General features: G+C 36.3%; 1 long non-coding RNA gene across 1 annotated transcript in view; it reads right to left on the bottom strand.

The window, feature by feature from the left end:
* LOC116588484 overlaps positions 1-22888 on the bottom strand; it is a 36725-nt gene that overhangs the window by 859 nt on the left and 12978 nt on the right. The gene's annotated exons all lie outside the window — the stretch shown is intronic.

The raw sequence follows: 22888 nt of genomic DNA, 5'->3' as shown, positions 1-22888 counted from the left end.
AGCTAGGTACTCCCCAGCCTGAAATAAATCATGTTTTCTAGAGCATGAGGCAGGCAGAAGCATGTGTTCAAGAAATAGTTATTCACTGTGGCTGCAGTAGAGGGAGTATGGGTGGAGGCAGACATTTAGAGGAAGAGGTGGGGTAGTTGAGAAACCATGTGCCCAAATAGGTTTAATATGTCTCTTTCATCTTCTCCTCCCCCGCCTCCCCCCCACCCCCGTCCCGGGCCAGCCTCCCTAATATGACTAAATGAGTGATGCTTGGAAGTTTCTGTTTCTGGTTCTGCGGAAGGCAGTGAATCCATGCAACTCTTAGAAAAATGGCCCTGAGTGACCTGAGCATCTGGAAGGGCCATTTTCAGTCTTAAAGCTGGGACAGTTGAGTGGCTAGTAGTGTCCGCAAGTGACTCAGCTGGACTGGGTCTGTTATTAAATTTTATCATGTCACAGCCAATAGTATCAGTAAAACATACAGCATTACTTAGAAATTATTGTCAGATGGAATTTCTGTAGTTGCTTTGTTGAAAATATCCACGTATGGTGCATTGGTATAGATAGCCAGCCCTGTGTGTGTGTGTGTGTGTGTGTGTGTGTGTGTGTGTGTGTGTATGCATGTTGTATATGTTAGTGTTCACAGCCTGTAGTCCCCAGAAGTCCTAAAGAACAAGCATGCCCTTTTAATATTCTTATTTCTTCACATATCTGTATATTCAGGACAAGGGTACAATACTGGCTTTTATGCCTATGGAAGTGTCATAACAAGGATGAAGGGACCAGGAGATGCTGAGAATCTAAGGAGACAAGACCAGTTGTTTCTTCTCTGGTGACAAAAATGTGGCAAGGGCTCTGCTTTTCTCTAGCCAATCCTCTTCTTAGCTCAGGCCTTTAGGTATGGTTGAAACAAATACTCCTTTCTCGTATGTGTTCTAGTCTAGATTGTGCAAAATCCCTCAATCTGGCAGAAAAGGGCAATTCAACCCAGAGAATTCTTTGCCCATGTTTTCCTGGGACTCTCCCCAGTAATACTTCCTGGAAATTCTGCCTGCCAGGCTATATGAGAACACTGAGTACCTTAGCAGAAAAGGAAACTGATATGAAAAGTGAACACGGAGTTGCCAAAAGAGGTCTCTCTTGAATATAAGCATAAAAACATAAAAAGTCTTAATTAACTAACCAGTTTCCTAACATATTAGGAAATAGCTCAATATCTGGCTACCCGAAATCGTATGAAAAAAAAGAGAAAAAAATTAACACCTTAATTTGTACAATATGAGGTGCATATTAAATCTACTGGATGGTGATGCACCACAAAATAAACTTCCCATATTTTAATTTCAATATGATTTGCTCTTAAGGTACCAGAAACTAAACCTGAATATACTTTCCATTGGCATCATATAAAAAGTTCTTACAGAATCTCAGTCTAATAGTTCAGCACCAGCAGCACCAATTTTGTGCAGTTCTCCTGAAAGCTTTCAGCAGTAAATCTCTAAAAATGTCCACTTAAGCAGTAGAGGTCATAAATACTTTGCAAGAGCAATAAAATAGAACAGAATTTTGGAAGTTATAATTTTAGTGGATATAACTGCACTATAAAAGAAAGGCCTCTGGGACCCAGAATAAATGCAAAACTCTGTCTAAGTGAACTGCAGTACTAACCCATCTGCAAGCGGTAAATTATCCCCCGTCCCAGGTGTGGTGCATTATCCTAAGGGTGTCCAGTGATTAAAGGTAAGAACGTGGCTAAAATCCAAGGGAGCACTGAACATTAATGACGGCTGGAAATTGTCGACAATTTCTCTGGAAGTTTGATTTGGTCTTACTTGCTCACAGCCAGATCCAAAGTTCAGTGGAGAGCCTATGGTCAGTACAGATACTCCAGTGGAAGAAGCCCAGAGGGTAAGAAGATATTGGCTCTTCATTTACCCCAGGAGTTCTCACAGATGAAAGTAGGTCCATAATCCTATTACCTATAAGCTCTTTAACTTCCGACAAAGACCAGACACTCACTGAGGCCATTGTCTTAAAATTCAAATATTGCAAAGTAACATCAAAAATTTCATTATGTTTGTTCTCTATCACTTATTCTCATTAGTACACATTTGCAATGCATGTTCTTTTAACATATTAAATCTGCATTAGGGTCTTAGAAACTCCCAAAGGGTCAAGGATATGTTTAATTGATTTCCTAAGCTCTTCACCTATCACACACACAAAGGACATTGTGCATTGCTGAATGCAAGTGACTATTTCATGATTACGTTCATAATTTTTTATAATGTTTGGGTACAAAAAGCCACAATTTTTTATACATTTCCACCAAGTTCTTGAATTGCCCCCATGCCCCAATCTAGTTTTGACCAGTACAGTCTAGAAAACTGAGGAGTACAATATTGAATGAAGGTGGCAAGGATAAGAAAGTTACATCTGAAGAGCAGATGAAGACAATTTTCATGCAAGGAAACCCAAGCTTCCAATTTTTAATGAACATTTGATTGTGGCCTATTAAAATGCCAGATCACTTTGCAATATTGTACTATGCCTTCACAGCTTAAAATAGTCACTGTGAAATAGTCATCCCACCCCATTTTCCCATCTGAAAATAGTAACACATTGTACCTTTTGCTGTTGCTTCTAATTTTTGGGCTTTTATGATTGTGTAACTGAAATGTCATCCTCCTGCATCTAAGGGTCACCTTCCAGTTTATTTGGAAAATAAAAGAACAAGAGGGTTTGTCCCCTGTCAACTCCTGAGTCATCCGCTTGGCAGCTGTTGTCTTTATCACGCGCTCCTCTTGGCTCTGCTTTCTGCATCGACTTTGGTCACTGCTCTGTTCACTGCCGTTTACCACCTGAAACTTGGGTCTTCCTTGGTGGTACACTTGGGCCACACTTTCCATCTGTCACTTTCCTTCCATTAATACCTCACCACAAAGTTTATGGCTGTTAAGGATTTTGCTGCAGTTTTGGGGACTGTTCCAAGTAAAACTCTCTAGTTCTCTCTCTCTCTCAAAAAAATTGCCCGATACCTATGTGGATTGGTTTTACCGATGGCTTTTTCTTAATCTGGGCATTCTAGGGCTGTAATAATCATCCCACAGGGCATTTTCCAAATCCTAAAATAGGGAGTACAAAGTAAGACCATGACAATAATAAGTGGGAGCTGCATTTGCAGGGAGGAGGGGCCACAGAAAATAGTGTATGGTGACTCCTTCAGTCTGGTTACCATTCAGCCCTTGCAGCCAGTATGAAGCGTATGAAGCGAAACCAGCACAGGCTGTTGGGTGGACCAGTGTTGTTTCTGCATACCTAGTATCACTCTCCTTAATCTTTTAATAGTGTCTTGACTTTCCTTGGGGATCAACCTCCACCCACTTTCATTCCATGTGGTTTAGGTGGGGCTAGCCCAACCCCTGGAATCAGAGGTGAGCTCATGACCCAGATCTGGACAATTGGTATTGTGGTCAGGCCATGGTGATTGATTAATCCCCTTTTGCTCTAATCAAAGTAATCCTAGGAATTTTTCTGCAGCAACTCAGAATGATATTTTGGTTTTGGGAGTTTTTTCTAAGAGTGCTAACAGAGAGGATGAAGTAAGTCTGAGCTTCCATCAGGCACATAAAATCATAAAAATAAGGCCAATCAAGGGGAAAGCAGGGCAGAGATATAAAGATAGATTGGCTCTAATGATGGCATTTGAGACTCTTGGATCCAGACATGATTAAAGTTGGTAGTGCTGGAATTTTCAGTATGGAAACCAAGATTTTTGTTTTAACCTAAGCCAATTTGAGTTGATTTCCTGTCACAATCCAAAGGTTCTTGAATAATATATTCTTGAATTTTTCCTATGGCACAAGGTCTCCCATGGATACCAGAATAAACACACATACACACATTTATCCCTCCCAAGGATAAACAATAATTTTAAAAATATGGCAGTCTAAATCTACACTTAAAGAGAGAAGCATTTTGGGGGGGCAAATATAGTAAAATCTATACAGAAAACTTTGTAAACAATAACTATAGTGCTTTATATTATTATGCACAAAGTTTTAGTTTCCATCTCTTATTTCTACGCAATAATCCTAAATCTTAGTGAATCAAAAGAAAACAGCTCTATTAGATTTCCATGACAAATGACAAAACTACATATTTCATTAGTTATATAAACATTTGGAATTGAGATTAAAATATTTGAAATTCAAAGTCAATTTAATAGTCAGGCATCCCCCTCCCCCCTATCTCACTATGTGTCTCTATAAGCAGTAGTTCCTGGTATAGAATTTATTTCCCTGATCCAACTCCTCAGATAAAGGAATGAGAGAGAGGTAGGCAGGAGCCTGGTTCGTCCAGTCACATCTTTAATTTAGGCAACTTTAACCAATGATTATAAGGAACACAAAAGGATAGCCTGGGTGGCTCAGTTGGTTAAGCATCTGCCTTTTGCTCAGATCATGATCTCAGGGTCCTGGGATTGAGCCCCAAATCAGGCTCTCCCCTCAGCAGCAAGTCTACTTCTCCCTCTGCCTCTGTGATCCTCTCCTTCTGTTATTGCCTTTGCTCTCTCTCAAATAAATAAATAAAATCTTGTAAAAAAAAATAAAGAACACAAAAATCTATGTACATTTCTCCAAATTCATTTATGACCTTTCTTAAACACATATATTCATCTCCTTTTCTGAGGGAAGAGTGGTTTAAATTAGAAACAAACCAATGGAGGGGATGCCTGGGTGGCTTAGTTGGTTAAGCATCCCACTCTTGATATCGTTCAGGTCATGATCCTGGGTGGTGAGGTTGAGGCCCTTTGCTGAGCTCCACGTTCAGTGAGGAATCTGCTTCTCTTTCTCTCCCTTTGCACCTTCCCCCACTCTCTCTCTCTCAAATAAATAAATAAATCCTTAAAAAGTAAAATAAATAAACCAATGGAGGAAGGAAAAGTTGAGAGATCACTATACTACTCCAGAACAGATGGTATTAGGAAATCTTTATCACTGAGTTAAAGACATAATTATGCTAAATTTAAAGAAAGATTTCCAAATTTTCTTACTTTATGTGGAAAATACAGAGTTTGAATACTCATAATTCTATTAATATTTTGCTGGTGTGATGTATTTGTGTGTGTGTGTGTGTGTGTGTGTGTGCGTGCGTGTGCGCGTGCGCATGTGCCTGGTGAAGGCAGAAGAGGAAAGGCAAGAACCACTGTATCATCTTGCTATCTCCCTTGAAGGAGAATGAAATTGGGGAACAAGAAATGGAATCCCAGTTTGGGTATCAGAAAAAATTATTTCCATTCCAAAGGACTCCAGTCTATGTTTCACATTTATATAATACCAAATAACGTGGACTTCTTTTCATGGTCAATGAGGATTAAATGAACTACCTACCTCCAGGAACCTGGCAGCAATATGGAAATTTGCTTAGCTAATCAATAGTTGGCTCTCCGTCCAGTATGCATTCTGATTTGCCATATCTATTTAGTTTAGTTGTGTTTTTTTTTAATTTTAAAAAAGTTTATCATTTTTTGTTTATAAAAGGAAATATATCAAAGTATTGAGGTATCGGGAAGAGTGAATTTGTGTCTTCTTAAATACCCTTTCTGCCTTCTGGCACCCCACTTCATTAATTCTTTTAGCCAATCTAAAATAGATATAAGGCTTTTAATTTAATCGGAGTAAAATACAAAGTTATTTACTTACCTTAGGCTTTTTTAATAGCCTGGATCTTAATCTCTAGAAGATTGTTGACTTTAGTGTAATCTGTTGTACTAACCATTCTTTGGGATAAATACCCTTCCCCTTCCTGAGTAAGCAAGTCTGTTCCAGTCCCATGAGTTGTTACCTGTTTGTTTTGACTACTCACTATTTGTTCTTTTCCTAGGCTTCCCCACTTATAATAGGCCCATCACTGGCTCTGCTTTACCTCCCAGAGTAAAATTCAAACTCTAGCATAGTATATGAGAACTCCATCATCTTGAACTCTATTTCTATTAGATTGAACCATCTATATTTCCCACTGATACAGACTTCTGTCTCCCTGGTTTTAAATGCTGAGGAAATTCTTTATTTATATAAAATCATACACAAATATGTGATCATTTTAACTTTTTAATGATTATTACCTAATAACATTTTTTTTTAAATTTTCCTGCTAATGCATGGGATTTTGCTAACAGTTTTCCTATGTTATACAAGCTTGTTTTTTAGACCACAAGGTCACAGCAGATAATTATTCCAATGTTATATATTCTGTTTTAAAATCTTATAGTTTTCATTAAAATATTCATAGAGAAAGTTGAATTATATAATTTTTGACCTCTTTGACTTTTGGTACTAAAGCAAAATATATTCCTTAATGTGAAAGGGATAGTAACATATTTCACTTTTCTATTTTTTCAAGCTCATGTAATACTAGAAACATTTATTCCGTTACAGGTTTTGGAGAAAAGTCTTTAGGAAATCAAGTTGAGATAATAATTTTAGAGATAACTCAATTTCTTGTTCATCAGTGTGGTAATTTTATATTCTTTTTTTTTAAGATTATATTTTTTATTTGAGAGAGAGAGAGAGAGAGAAAACAAGCAGGGGGAGGGACAGAGGAAGAGGAAGAAGTGACTCCAGTGTGGAGCCCGATGCAGGGCTTGATCCTAGGACCCTGAGATCATGTGAGCTGAAAGCAGGTGCTCAACTGATTGAGCCACCCACATACCCTGGTAATTTGGCATTCTTTAAAGGATCTGTTCTATCTATAAAATTGTCATATGTGTTAGTGTATTGTTTTTTAATAAGAAGAATAGCCTTTGCCTTTCCTTAATGACTGGTTGGCATACCCATCTAACATAGTATAGTGTTTAAGAACACAGACTCCCCAAACCAGACCTCTTCCAATTATTATGGTCAGTTAGTTAAGTATTAAATCTTGTTAAAGTATTAAATCTTAAAATACAGACAATGATGATAAGAGTACTCTTATTGCAAAGTTGTTGTGAAGATTAAATGAGCTAGTATATTGAAAGCACTTAAAAATGTTTTGTGTGTAGAAAGTATTAGTGATTCCTTTATCCACTGTTGTTTAAAAAGCACCTCAAACTTAAAAGGTCCAATACAGAATTCTGATCTGCTCCTGACCCCCCAAATCTACTTCTTCTTCTATAATCCCCTTCTAAGTAAAAAAAAAAATACATTTTCACAGTTACTCAGTCCAAATAACTACTAGCTATCATTGATTCCTCTCTTTCCATCATCTCTCACATCTAATTCTTTAGCACATTTCATCATCTGTCAATTTAAGTATCTTCTAAATTGAAGAGCTTCTCTCTACTTCTATTATTGCTGTCCAAGTTCACAGCCCTACCTCCTTGACTACTGCCATGGACTCTTAGATGATGTCTCTGGCCTTACTCATTTTCCACTTCATTCTGTTCTCTACACAGCAGTCAGCGTCTCTTCCTTAAAAGACAAATCAGATCAAATTATCTCCCTGCTAAAAATTGCTTGAGTCTTCCAATAAAAATTAGAATAAAATCCGAATTATTTATCCTGACCTTAAAAGGCTGGATATACCAGACCCTGTTTCATCCCATCCTCATTCCCTGGCACAGGGTCTTCTTACCAGTGTGTGCCTTCAAAACATGCTAAACTGTTTTTTATTGTGGAAGTGTTAAGATGTGGAGGAGAGGTATTCAATTGTTCTATGACTAGGTCTCAGTCTTTTGGTGAGCCTATGCTCCTGGACTTTGAACTTCACCTGTGCTTCTCATTTTTCTTTTCTCTATTTAGGTAGGACAGGATAGCCGGAGGGAGCTGTAGTTGTGTGTATCCCTTTCCCAACATGGAAGATTGGAGGGAGCTGAATTGGGTATTTTCCTTCTCCCATGTAGAAGACTATTGCTGACTAGAGTTGGGTATTTTTCTTCCCCCAGATAGGTCAGGCTCTGACAAAACCCCGCAGATTAGGCTGTGGTAAAATAGTTTTTCCAGAGGGATTGTCTTGTTAAGAAGAGCACAATGCCATGGCATATTTCAAACATGGTTCTTCTCCCCCTTTTCCTGCTGGAAGCACGAGCGGATTTTTCTCTGACGGTCACTGTGGGGATCTGGTGTTGCTCCTGGAGGTAAAATTTACAAAAGCGTGGGAGCTCTCTGATGACTGGGTACTCCTGATTTTTTAACTCTCAGACTCATTCACACAACCTCCAGCAATTTGTCAATTGCATTTTAATTTTTCCTATCCTGGCACGTGTTCCTGGGGAGGTTTTGCTCTGGCAAATTGATAGTCTCTGTGTCCTCCATCTGCCTCTTCAGTTTTGGAAGCAGCAATTTGCCCTGTGATCTCATTTCTTGGACAGCTCTGCGTCATTGGTTTTTCAGTTAGGCTGAGTGGCAACTTCTGTGCCCCTTACATGCTGGACTGGAAACTGGAAATCCTCTTCACTGGATGTGTGTAGAGGAGATTTTTCAAATTTGAATTCCTTTTAAGTTCTTTGTACAACTTGTAAAGTGAGAGAAAGAGTTGTAGTAGAAAAATGTTATTAATCATTGAAAAAACAAAAGCATTAAAGGATTGGACTGAGTTGGTATTTAACCCCAGCTGTAGAAATATTGGGCACACAGAGGATCTTCTAAAGGAGATTTAAATTCATATATTTGAACACAGGACTTGCAAAATATTATAATGATATTTACATAGAACTTATCACTAGTTTGAGAGATTTATTGAACATAAAATCAGGCTATTTGTAATCCCAGTAATAGAATAAAGAAACCTGGATGTAGGAAAATTTAGTAACCATCCAAGGTCACCCTCTGATCATCTGCTGTATACTATAATAAATCTGAACATCTGAACATTAATATTCTTATTTCTTCCATGAAAATTGATTCAGAAATATATCTTTCTTAATTGCTTCTCCACAGGATTTATCTCCTAGTGATAGGTACAAGAAGAATTAGACATGGAAGCAACATTTAAGTATCTCACACTCAGGCATGTTTCTCACCTATTTCATAAACACACCACCATTGGAAAACCCCCAGCTACCAGATTCATCAACATATTCCTTCAGAGGATGCAAGGAAAGATGTGGAATATAAGCCTAAATTTTATAATTAAGGGAAAATTATTTAATTATTTCACAAAATGTAATTTGAATGAATAAACATATATATTTATTTATATTAATAACCATGTCTAAAACATCACATGAAGAGAGTTCCTAAATGAGGGCAAAGTTCCAGTGCATTTTGAGAGCCTGGTAGGTTTCCTATAGAGTTCTAAAGGAGAAACAGGGTCCATAAGTAACATCTATCAATGATGATTAGCAACAAGGACATAAGGTTGTTGAGCCTCCTTTAGATCATTTGGCTGCTAAAGATTTTATTTAATTCAGTCTTTATCATGATAATGGAGTCAGTTCACAACACAGGGCAGAGAAGAGATGTCGGAAAAAAGCATTTTTCCTTTTGCCAGAATAATAAAGTCAACACTGGGACAGGTATGATTTCTTACTCTAAAGGGCTTGTTTTACACGTAATTAGACATTCTCTGATAGTTACTGGAGGTATTGATAGTGAAATATTGACAGTGAGGATGATGTGGAGAATATGCAAAGATATTTGCATAGATAGTATAGTGGATGGTATAGTGGAATAGTATAGTATAGTGGAAAGATAGTATAGTATATACTAGATAGTATAATGGAAAGATAACTCAATAGCTCAAAATCTGTAGTTTAATATAACAACATCTGACTTCAAGAGGACAGACATAATTTTATACTATTTTAAAGCACTCACTCCCCTTATTGTAAGTGCATTTGCATCAATGTCTGTCTCCCTCCACGGGCTTTTCTTGGCCCATGGATCAAGGCTTTTTTTATCTTTCATCCCTCAGTTTCCAATGTAAGTTGTTTGTTCTCAAATCTGTAACCACAAAAATGTGCTAAATGAGTAAACGAAAGAATACCTGCATCTGTAAGTCAAAGAAGTATTTTTTTCTCCTTTCTCTGGTGAAAGGTAGTCAGCATTTCTAACGGTTTTGGAAATTTTTACTGTTTTATATAATATAGGGAAGAGTTGCCACCATTACTTAGAAACATCTTAAGTAGTTGATAAAACAAAATACAACTGCTTAAAATTATTTTAGATGATTAAGATATGATAGGAATAAAGCATTGGTATTATAGAAAAGGGAACAAAATGTTGAGACTTGATATTGAAGTCGCTTTTTTTCCCTAAGCACAGTTACACAAATCCATGAATTTACCATTGCTTTCTCCTCTCAAGGAAATACAAATTAGTTAAGGATAATAAAACCAACATTCAGCTTCATGTTTGTGGGTTGAGTTGCTACATGGAATCAGAATGTATTTTTTGTGGCATAATATTTTTATAGTGAAGCAGCCAAAATACCACAAATGCATAGCACAAGTTGCAAGTATCCTGGCCCTTCCAGGCATTTCTGTGGTTTGGCGTTAATGAATGTAGGTAAGATATAGGTTGCAGTTAGGATCAAATTACAACAAGCATGGAGTTTTCCAAAAATATAAGAAGCTGGTAAAATAGCTTCCCTATTACCTTGGGAGAGGATGCCTATCCATCAACAAGCTGACTTTAGAGCAAGTTCTCACAACTGGGTCTTTTGAGCTCAGTCAAAATAAAAGCAATTACGAAAGACCTTTCCCTCACATTTCCACAATAGCCTTGTGTAGCAAGCACTAATATACAGTGGGACTTGCTTTTCCTCTTCTTTCTTGTTTCTTAATTGGGTATTTTTGCCCGTCATTGAATTTAAAAGAATTGGGTGATTCCCTTAATTTCAGAAATGATCAAAAAGTACTAGATGAGGGTGTATATTTATTCTATAGAACACTACTTTGTCGGGCCACCTAATAATCACACTTATCACTTATGTAATTTCCTAATGTACAGGACATCATTTAGAAGCCTGCAATTTGTCCATGGGTTATTTTTCTTTGTATTTTTTCCATCAGTTTCTCCCTAAACTGGTTACATCAGATAATGACATAATGTAGCTTGGCACCTACAATATGCACAGTATCTTGTGGTTATTAATAAGACATTTAAACATAAGATATTTCTTAAGATTAGAGAAAAATAGGGCCTCTGTTTTTTTTTTTTATATTTTCATATGATTTTTTTTTTGTTTTTCTGGTATACTGAATGTGAAGTATATTCTATAGTTCTCCGATGTTGTTACTATAGCTGAATACTAGATTTTCAGCTATTCTTTGTGACTGATAATATAATATGGAATTTGTGTTTTGAAATAATGTGGCTTTTTCTGAAGTTGATATGTTTTAACATCCACCATTTCTCAAATGGGTCAATTTCTCAGTATTCTGAGAATATTTTTTTTTTAAAGATTTTATTTATTTACTTGACAAAGATCATAAGTAGGCAGAGAGGGAAGCAGGCTCACCGCTGAGCAGAGAGCCCGATGCGGGCCTCAATCCCAGGACCCTGAGATCATGACCTGAGCTGAAGGCAGAGGCTTAACCCACTGAGCCAACCAGGCGGCCCACTGAGAATATTTCTTGATAATAAGTATTTATGTGGATTTTGATGTAGCAACTAAAACTCTCATTTCATTTCAAACAATAAGCCAAATATTATAGGGATCATAAAGTTAAACTGTGCTATACTTAGTTCTACTTTATATGAAAAAACATTTTAAAATGGTGCTGAAAATGATACTAAAACTTTTAGATTGTTCTCACAGAACGAAGCCCTCAACACATCATCAATCATTTTCTTTTGTTTCTGTCTCTATGATGTCCCTTTATACTACTTTCAACGAACTCCCTGTGGATATTTTGACCGTAAGACAACTGCCACCATTCTTATAGCTACACAAAAAGACATTTATTACAGTCAGATCAATGCAAAACTGATGCAGTTAAGCCATTTTCTAATTAGCTCCCTTTCCAATTAATCTCTGATGAATGATTTCCACTAATTCAAAGATTCCAACCAATGATGTTTTGTTCTTTTGTCTTTATTTTGACAAGGACAAACTGAATTTCTCATTGCCCAGGAATATATTCGCAACCATTAAAATTATTTATATTTGCACTGTTAAATATTTCAGCCCTCTAGAACATTTAGTAATAAAGGACCTCTCGTGTTGGAAACAGTAGAAAGACAGTTACCACATAGTCTCATTTCAGCCTTTGTATTGAATACTTCCATTAGCAATGTAGAAAACGGTATAAGTTGATTGTAATCAAATTGAATATATGAATCAAATGAGACAGGATAGATATCGGGCAATGAAACAGCTTTCTAACTTCCACACCACTTATGTGGCCCTATGAAGTCTGACAGACTCTTAATGATTCATTGCCTCCTGATATTGGAACCAAGCACTTGAGTCCTGAAGTTAGGAAAGAGTCTGGGTAGCTCAGACATAGTTTTGACAATGCCAAAACAAGCTTGGGAAGGGAAACAGTATAACCAAGGATTTGGCAGCATAAAAACCCAACAAATATGTTAATTGATGTTTGTTTTAATATTGAATATAGTCAAATCCTTTTTATGTAAAACCACCCCATTAAAGAAGACACCCTCTGAAGGAGAACAGTTGAGCAACAGAGGTCAAAATGTCAACTGAGCCATTCTTTGTTAGAAGTCACAAAAAGAGGCTGAAACTTTTTGATGAGGGTTCAAAATGAGATGGAAGGGAGAAGTGTATAAGAACTATGCTTTCCTTTAGATTGTATATATCAGCACTAGTTACAATTTGTGGGATAAGAAAAATTTTCCTCACCAAGTTTTGGTGCTCAAAGGCTATAAAACGTAAATGCATTAGCCAAACATCTGCAAAAGGCCTTTAAAAGATTCAAATATTAACATTTTATTTTCACAGTGAAGATCCATATAGTTGTGAAATGTTATACACTGAGATGCAAAATTTTGGTTTCGGGAATTTGTCTGCATTGAAATGTAGTTTCAATAAACCTTGTTTTTCTCTTCAAACTTTCTCTGGGGTATAATTACCAACATGTTGTGAGATATATAAATTCAGTTGATAAAACCATGGCAGGTATAGACACCCTGCTAATTTCTAAACACACCCATTATATTGAAAACAAACAACAAATACACTATGTTTGATACATGACTGGCTATAGCTCATTCTATTGTTAAGTTCTACTAACAATGTCTCCTGATAAAACAAGGTGAAAGTTATATATCAGAAAACACGTAGCAAGGCTAATAGCACTTTCGTTTAACTAGGAATGAGGTAGAGCATAATTATGATGATAATAATGATAACCGTGTTTGAGGAACCCACTGAATACCTACGCACAATATGGCAATTTGGATATTTTCTTATATTTAATTATTAAACCAATCTTATCATCCCCATCTTATAGATAAGGAAGCGTGTTAAGTAGCCTGTCCAAAAATAATCACGCAATTAATGTGAAGCCGAAACCCAGATCCAGATCTGACTGTACTAAAAGCCTATGGACTTTTTGCTCAGCAATCCTGCCTAAAAAAATAAAAATAAAGTGAAACACCAGGGCTAAAGAGAGAATATGATATCTCTGGTCAAGCCCATGTTGTGATTTCATGCTTTGAGGTCAGATTCCCCCATTCCCAGCCCACTCCAAACACAGCAGTTACAAAAAAGCAATTTCAGGGAAAACAATTAAATAATAGAACCAAATTAAAGAAAATTCAGACAGAGATCTCTGTGGACCTGAAGTGGAAGAGAAACCACCAGAGACTAGTGGGCATGTGTGTTTTTACAAGTAAGTGTGGATAGGTTAGGTATGGTGGTCATTTGTTTGTGCTCAAATCTATCCCCTGCCTTTCTTTTGTCTATATTGCAGGTAGCCACATTTCCCAAGCTCTCTTGACAGCTGGCTTTGGCTAGGTTGGCCAATAAGAAGCAATAACAAGAAACTGGAGAATAGGAAAAAAGGAAAAGTTAGGGTATCTGGCCTCCTATCTCTGCCTCACTGGCATCTGGCAGTGACTATGTCTCTCTAGCGGTTCATGGTCTTGCCAGACCCATTCCTTCCATGGTCCCAGCTCCCCACTCCCCTCCCAGGCGGCTTCTGGTTTCTGTCCAGTGGCACTAGTAGCTAGTCTCTGATAACAACAGCTAGAGTGATACAAGAAATGGTGCTGGAGTAGAAGTCCCAGGATGGAGGAGGGACTCAGAGGAGGAAACTGTAAGCAAGAAATGGATAAACACAGAGAGAGGAACAGACAGAGAGAGGGGGAAGGAGAGAGAAACAACCTTACCAGATTAAAGTCAAAACTAAAATTTCAAGCTAATTAGAACTAAATAACCCTAAGAAAGGGGGCCTGAAATTTCAGGATGTTAACACATGTAGATAAAATGGGGAGAAAACAGAACAATCTCAAAAAAACCTATTATAAATTTATAAAATTAAGATCATTAAAGAGATAAATAACAAATAACAAATAAGATCAATTAAAAAGAAAATTATAGGAAAAGAATAAGATCATGAGACTAGAACTGATGGTTATGAAAAATAATAATTGGTAGAAATAATAGATGTCATATACCTCATCCCCCCAAGTCTTGAAATATCAGACTTATCAAATACTTATTCTAAAAAAACATAATGACTATGTTTTATGCCACTCCAGTGGGATAAAACAAAACAAATTCAGCATACTATCATTTTCTCCTTCTGATATTACCATACAGCAAGTCAACTCATTAGGACACTGAGAGCAACCAAGTCATATTGGTGGGCTGTGATTTAACCAAACCAAATGTGGTGTGAGTACATTTTTCAGATTTTAAATGGCAATGGGTGACATATCTTGGCTTTTGCTTTGAAACATGTGCAACTGGAAGTCAACTCAGCTATGTTTTAAGTTGCTAACCTTTGAGAATTTACAGTTTATTTATTCATATACTGTAGAGGATGATCGATTGATCGATCTATCTATCTACTTATTTATTTATGCCTAAAGGCAGTCCTGGAACTTCTAATAATACTTGTGTGACCAGCATTTGTTCCCAGAGTCTTAACTATCTATTTACACAAGAGTCCCGGTTTGCATCCTCAGTTTTCACAATAAATTTATCAGCTCTATCATTTACTTCACTTTCGTAAATAATTGCATTTCTATGGATCAACAGTAGAGAGTAACTGGATTGCAAGCCCATGTCAGAGAATAAACATTCAACTTTTTCTTGTCCTCTATTTATCAAAAATTCTATTGAGATAAAACATATTTATGGAAGGAAACATCAAAGAGAAATAATTCTCTAGTCTAATTGGTTTACTTAGTTCACCCTGCACTGCTGGAGAGCCATAAACACCAAAGTACATTATCATAGCTCCCTACAGACCTATTTTTACTGAATTGTACATTGGTGTTGTACTCTAGACCTATACTGAGGGCTGCTGTAAGAAAAACAAAATGAAAATCTCTTTGATTAGAGTAGGTTAATGTACTTTAACAAACAGATCCAAACATCTGTAAGTGTCTCAAACACAGCAGAAGCTTATTTCTTCTTCACCTAATAGTCCAAAATGGGTACTCCTTATAGGTGTACAATTTTCATCCATGCCATGATTTGGGAATATTTTGTGGCTCTGTCATGCTGTAGTTCTTCATCATCATGTTCATCCAACAGGTAGACGATGATGGAGAGCCTGTTTAAAAGCCTTAGCCAAAAAACAAAAACCAATAATCTTATGCTCACTTTCCACTGGTGGGCACTACATGAACAGTCATATCTCATTGCAAGGAGTGCTGGGATATGTGGTTCCTAGGTAGGCAGCATCTTCCTATTGATAATTCTATATTTTGGAAAGACAGGATAGAATTTGGTGGACACATGTGTACTCTCTGTCACACTGTTATGGGTTCTAAACACAGCAATATGTAGATGTCATTGATCATGACTTTAAAAAAAAAAATGTGTAAAATTTCTTTCAAAATAAGCCAGAGTAAGCTTTTCTTTCCTTAAGAAACTGGTATACCTTTCCTTTTGAATGATATAAATTGTGTAAATGATCATGATTTTGTTGTTGTTTGTTCAGTTACTATTTCTTTAATTTTCTGTTTGCTTTGATGTAAGGGAAGCTTAAATCAAATTGTGGTTAAAATTTAATAACTGTGCAGGATCTTATGATTTGCATAAAACAAAAATAAAATTTATGTATTTATTATATAGGTAATATATGAACATGGTAAAGCACTCAAAAAGACGAAATGATGTCAACATTTGATTATCTCTTCCCAGAGCCAATGACTTTTATAAGGTTTTTTAGGACCCTTGCAGAGCTATTTCCTGCACCTATAATCACATGAAGTTTTTTTTTTTTTCATTTTCCTAAAACATGTGGTTTCCTCTGTCTAAACATGCACATCTTACATGTTTCATACATGCATGAATTACACGTTTAATTTTATTCCTAATTATTTTCTCTTTCATTGCTGTTTTAAGTGGGGTTTTAGGGCTTTTCCTCTATTACATATTTTAATTATTATATGAAAGGTGAATGCTACTAGGTTTCAGCTGAGCCTCAGGTTTTCCAAGTATACAGTGCAATCAAGTCTATAATAATTATAATTTTACTCTAACCTAAACACTCGTATTCTTATTCTCTTATTTAAGTTAGCCAGTACTTCTAGAACAATCTTAAATAATAGTTATGATAGCATATTTGTTTTATCCCAGCATAACTGGGAATGTTTCTGAGAATTCCCCTTTTAGCATTTCTCCATTGGATTAAGATTTTTTTTCCTTTTTTATGGTAGAATTGATTTACTTTATATGCAGTAATTTTTAATTCATTTTTAGTGCTATTAGCTATTAGTTTGGTTTAAAAAGTAATGCTACATTGATTAAACAATTCAGAAATCTGTTTTCTTTTTCTATGCTCTAGAGCAGTCAAATTAATTAGAGTTTTCTGCTCCATACACTGGCTTAACATTTTAGGGTAGAGTGGGTAGTTAAACAACATAAATTCTTTCTTACCTTTTATGACAATTGAACTATTTGTTTTTGGGGTGGGGTTGCTTTGAAATATATTTTTTTTGTAGAAAATCTCCCATTTTATCAAGATTTGTGTAGTTATTTGAATAAAGTTAAGTAACATCAGGTGGTCCTTTTATACTTCTCTCAAGCTATAGTTATTTCCCCTTTCTCAATTCTTATTTCTGTATTTGTATTTTCTCGGTTAAGCCTCTAACTCCTGATTTCAGTTCAGGTCATGGTCTCAGGGTCATGAGATTGAGCCCTGTGTGGGGTTTCACGATGAGCATGGAGTGTGCTTAAGAGTCTCTCTCTCCCTCTTCCCATGCCCCTCCCCATTTGTATGCTCACTCTCTCTAAAAAAAAAAAAATTAAAAAAAATTATTTGTTCTTGTTTTTAATTTTTTTATTTGCTCATAGTTTTTTTATTAACACTTTTTCACTGTTACCAAGGGAAAGGTGTTGAGGATATAGAAAGAAAGGCCATGCATACAAGGGAACACAACACAGCATCACTTTAGATTTCAGGAACCAGTGAGCATCTATCTGATGGTTGTTTGGGGAAATGGGAAAAGGGGGAAATCACTAAAGAGAAAGACCAACTCAGAGACAAAAAGAGAGGCTAAGAAATGGAACATCTTCCTGGAACCACACTAGAGAGACTAAACGAGGTCTTCATTTCCTTTTCAGGGATTGTAACTTCTCACCCACTGCTTGCTGTGGAATTCCTGCTCTCACTGCACCTCCATTGCCTGCTTCAGACACCGGGCATCTGCCGCATTCTCAGCTGCCTGCTTCTCAGCTTGCAGGAGCTGCTGGCTATCCTGGGATTGGCCGTTTCTGTCGTTATGACTGATGCTGTTTCAGATGTTGTTTTTCATTTTTATTATTGAATTGTATTTGATACATTGCTGTATTAGTTTTGGGTGTACAACATATTGATTCAACAACTCTATGCACCTGTTACCATACCAAGTTATTACAATATTATTGATAATTGTTCCTTTCTGCCTCCTTGAGATACTCACTTTGTTTTTTTTATTACTATTTTTTTATTAGTATAAAAGCTGAGAATTTTCCAAAATTTAGCTATACTTCATAAGTTCTGATATAAGTGCTTTCTTATCATTTTCTAGGCATTTTTCATTTTGGTTTTAATTTTTCTCTTGTTCGAAAAAGGTTTTTGTTGGAGTGCCTGGGTGGCTCAGTCCATTAAGTGTCTGCCTTCGGCTCAGGTCATGATCCCAGGGTCCTGGGATCAAGCCCCACATTGGGCTCCCTGCTCAACAGGGAGTCTGCTTCTTCCTCGCCATCTGTAACACTCACCCCCCCAGTGGTGGCTCATGCTTTCTCACGTGCACCCCCCTCTCTCAAATGACTAACTAAAATCTTTTCAAAAAAGGGCTTTTGTTTGTTTTTAATTTATAAGTGAAAGCATTTGTCACTTTCCAATTTGGTCACTTTCCAATTATTTCTATTTGTATTATACTGTGATCAGAGAATGTTGTCCGTATTATTTCTCCTATTATTCATGTATTGAGATATTTTTAATGTCCTACACACAATTAAATCCCATTAAATGATCATTGTAATAAAGGCATATAGTTTGTTTCCAAGGTAATCCAGAGTTTGTCAGGTCAGAATTATCTTATCCCTTGTTTTATTTTATTTAGGGCTTCAGTACCCTTAAAAATCTTTCTCTAATAAAGGCATCAAGGACAAAGAGGAATGAATAAAAATAAGGTATCAATGTTTGTGTATTTTTGTATGTGTTTGAGTTTGTTTTTGCTTTAAGAATCGTGATGCTATGTTTTTGGCAAAAAGATATTCACAGATGTCATGTTTTCACTGCAGAGTGCACTCTGTCATCATTAAGGATTCCTTTAAGTTTCATTCAGTGTTAGTGTGCCAATTTTAACCATGTCTGATATAATGATACGTGTCCTGTATTTTATTTTCATTTGTTTGGTATGTTCTTTTCTGTCATTTAATTTTCGATCTTTCTGACTCACATTGTGTTAAATAAATCTCTTGTTTTTGCTGGTTTTGCTTTGTGATCCAATTTGAAATGCTTTTCTCTTAAATGACTCTAGTTCGTTTGCATTTGTTAATATCTCTTTCATGTTTATTCTTAGCTGTGTCATCATACTTTATATTCTGTTTTCTGTCTCATATTTTAAACCTCCCACTGTCTTATTAGTTGTATTTTCTTCGGCTCTGGTATGTTTTGGGGTACACTGTTAAACAGTGCTTATAATATATTGTGGTATATTTACATAGTTAAATGTGTGCACACAGAATATATACATATTTATGTACATGTATCCATTTATAAATTTCTCTGTCAAATAAAAAATTTTACAATACTCATATCACAGATGGCTAGAGGAGCAATTCTACAATAGAAAGAACGCTCAAATAAGACTCAAAAGACCTGGATTTTTGTCTGGGTCCTTCTTGTACTAGCCAGAATACTTTAGGGGTATTATTAAGTTTCTCTATAATGTTAAGATAATATTTCTCTTATGGTAAAGTATTTTAAAGTGTACTGTTAGAATTACCAGCTCTGTCTCCATCTTTTTTGTATTTCTTAAATAATCACCCAAACAACAAAATGAAGAGTCAAAACCTTAACCTCGACATTGCAAGTGAATTGGAAATTTTCATATACACAAGCTCAGAAATACAAACATTCTGTAACCCCACTGAATTTTATCAGATTAGTGACCCTCTGCAATGATTCTGACATTAACCCATTCAGAAGTCCCCCTGACTGTTTATGTAATCTGCACAAATGCTTCTGGTGACTTTTAAAGACAACTGACAGAGGCACCTGATGATCACCATGATGAGAACATATTATTGAGTCTTTTATGCAATGGCAGCCGGTGGCTTTAGACCTGGAAAGACATAAAGTGGGAGGTTCTCAGTCTTTTAGAATCAGTCATGAGGCTGCAGGAGGAAGCTACATGTACCACAACATGAAAATAAAATAGCAAATGTTCCTCACACAATAAAGAAATGAGAAGAAGGGCCCAAGCATGAAATGTAACGTGAGCTTAGCTGGTGTCTGGGCTAGTACGTCATCCCTTTGTCCTTTGTTATGCCTCAAAATAGAAAACAAAGGCCGCCGGCACCTCCTGTGCAACAATCTAAATCTACATTAATTTATAATCTCAGTTCCCTTGTCGCCTAGGAACCTCATGGGCATAAATCATCTCTGTAATGTTACTGTAAATAACAGCCCTCTGGGCTCTTGTTGATTCATTAACTTCTCACTGTTTCTAACAACACTCCATTTCATGACACAAGGGATCACCACAGGCATAAAGGAAAAGGTTATTAAGTATTTTTAAACACACCTCACTGTACATTACATGTAAGGCAGGGCTGTTCTTTTAGATATATCTTTTAGAGGTAAATTAAACTAATTGGCTTTAATAACTGGAACAGTTATTATACCTCTAAATCAATGTGTGTACAAGAAAAACATATATGTTAGAAAACACAAGACGCTTTTATCAAATTGAAAGTTGAAATTCTACTCAAGGGTAAAAAGAAGGTAGCAATTATTTAGTGTCTTCTAAGTGCATTTATATGTGCTCTCCTTTTGTATCCTTATAGCAAACTTGCACAGTATGTGTTAATGTTCTTATTTTAGAAGGGAGACAACGGAAGAACAGAAAGATTAAGTATGTTTCCTATAGCCATATAGCTCAGGAACTGCAAATAGAGGAATCAAACCACGGTGTGTCCAACTCCAAAGCCCTTCCTTTCATTTTTTTCAGTATATTACATTATTTCCTCTAGGTCATATTACATAAGAGGTACCTATGCAATGTAAGGTACTTAAAACAGATAATGAAGGGTCTATAACACAATCTATGTCAGAAAATGTGAGGAGATATTTACGATAGTAGTAAGGGACTGAAATAAAATCTATATCAAATCTGAACCACAAAATTCAGAAAAGAGTTCATGACAAAGATGACATTTCAAATGTTTTATAAAGTATTGGAAGAAATTGTAAAGAAAAACTGCATCATTAAGCCTATCTTATAAACTGTATGAAGTTGGATGTGCTCTTTACTTTCTTTTGTAGACGCATGGCCATTTTACCCAGTGTGTTTTGTGAAAGAAGTCTTCAGCAGGCAAGAAATTATTGCTGGTAAGATTCATTACGTCTACACTGAAAACATGCCTGGGAAAAATCTGGAGGTTTTTTAAATGAGTTTATCATATTTGGATATTAGCCAGACTTAAAGTTACAAATCTGTTCTCAAAGAACACACCAAGAAAGGATTCAACAAACCACCAATCACGAAGAAGAATTTAGCAGAAAGGTATGTCAATTAAAGTTCTAAGGTATATATTACAATGTGTATATATTTAACACCTGGAAAGCTTGTTCTTGGGAAATTGCACCAGCCATCTAAAATTCAGCTGTGTTGAGGTTCTCGGGTTAAGATTGGACTCAAAGGACTCCAATAAGCCTGGTAATCTTTAGGACAGTGGGCCACATTCTTACTCAAAACTGCCACTGACATCACAGAAAGGAATGAGACTTCAGCGGAAGGTGACCTTGAGTGATTTGGTGCAGCACTTGTCCCCAAATCCACTATTAAATTCATTTAAAGTGAATTTAGCCCACAGAAGCATGCAAAGTCATATTTTAGCATCATGAATAAATCATATTCTGCATCTGTAGGATCACTCCACAATAACATGGGTTAGTGGAAGGACTGCCCTCTGCTTGGATTACTTCTCACTATAGGAACCACAGTACTCTCCACAGAAGTCTAGAGCATATGAGATACTTCTTGTTCCAGAATGATTTCTTCTATCTAATTTTCTTTAAAAAATCTTATTTTTCTAGCTGCTTTAGGTTTAGGTTAAACTATATTTTAACATTTTCCAGGGTAGCTTTGTTTTTGGCTTAGTTTTGTCATTTATGTTACTCGCTTTTATAAGTATCTTTTCATTGATGTAGCAATGGCATTGCCTCTTTCTTAACTGCAAAAGAAGATATGCAGATTGTCAATGGGATGGGGGAAAAGGTACTTATTGCTTGTTTCTTTGTTTCCCTATTTCTGTCACTTTCATATATGTAGAAGCTGAACACAGTGGCAGCTGAAGGCAGCATTTAATGCTTGAAAGCACACTGGTGGGTGAAGTGCATTCTGTAGGAATCAGGAAGCTCCATAAATATGGTCTATGAACAGTAGATGTGCAATGAAAGTTCCTGGCCAAGTTCACATCAACAAGCATCCTGTTTTCTTTCAGAATCTCAACTCTTGCTCTTTTCTCCTTGCTGTAAATGCTCCAGACAAACAGAACTACCTTCAGTTCCTACCAGTCATTTCCATTCTCACCTTTAATCCTTTTTATGTGCCTTTACTCAGACCCCACCTGTTTCAAATGGCTAACTCTACTAATCATTCAGATTTCAGTCTAACCATCATCCTCCTGTTCCCTACTCCTGTCCCCCATGCCCCACAGATAGGCTCAGTTTAAAGCCCTTTGTACTAGTATATCTTACATGCCATCTTTCTTCAACATTTATAATTGCCTGCTTACTTCTCTGACTCTTACCTGTTAATGAAAGCTCACTGAGAGGGGCATATTTTGTTGGTCTTGTTCACAATTATACATCTCACAGTATTTGGCACATATCAGGTATTCAATATTTATTAAATGAATAAATGAGTGAGTGAATGAACAAATGACTCTCATGTTATACCTATATGAGGTATGGCAAGGTATATTTGCTAACTCCATATGCAATGATTGATATTCCTCAAATCTATTGTTATTGTGCTAAGCAGGCAAATAATATACAATATTACAACTTTTAAACAAGCCAGATAATAAGCAATTTGGGCCTGGGTGGAAT

Source organism: Mustela erminea, chromosome 4, assembly GCF_009829155.1.
Source record: "Mustela erminea isolate mMusErm1 chromosome 4, mMusErm1.Pri, whole genome shotgun sequence".
NCBI lineage: Eukaryota > Metazoa > Chordata > Mammalia > Carnivora > Mustelidae > Mustela > Mustela erminea.
This window is presented reverse-complemented; position numbering and strand designations above follow the sequence as displayed.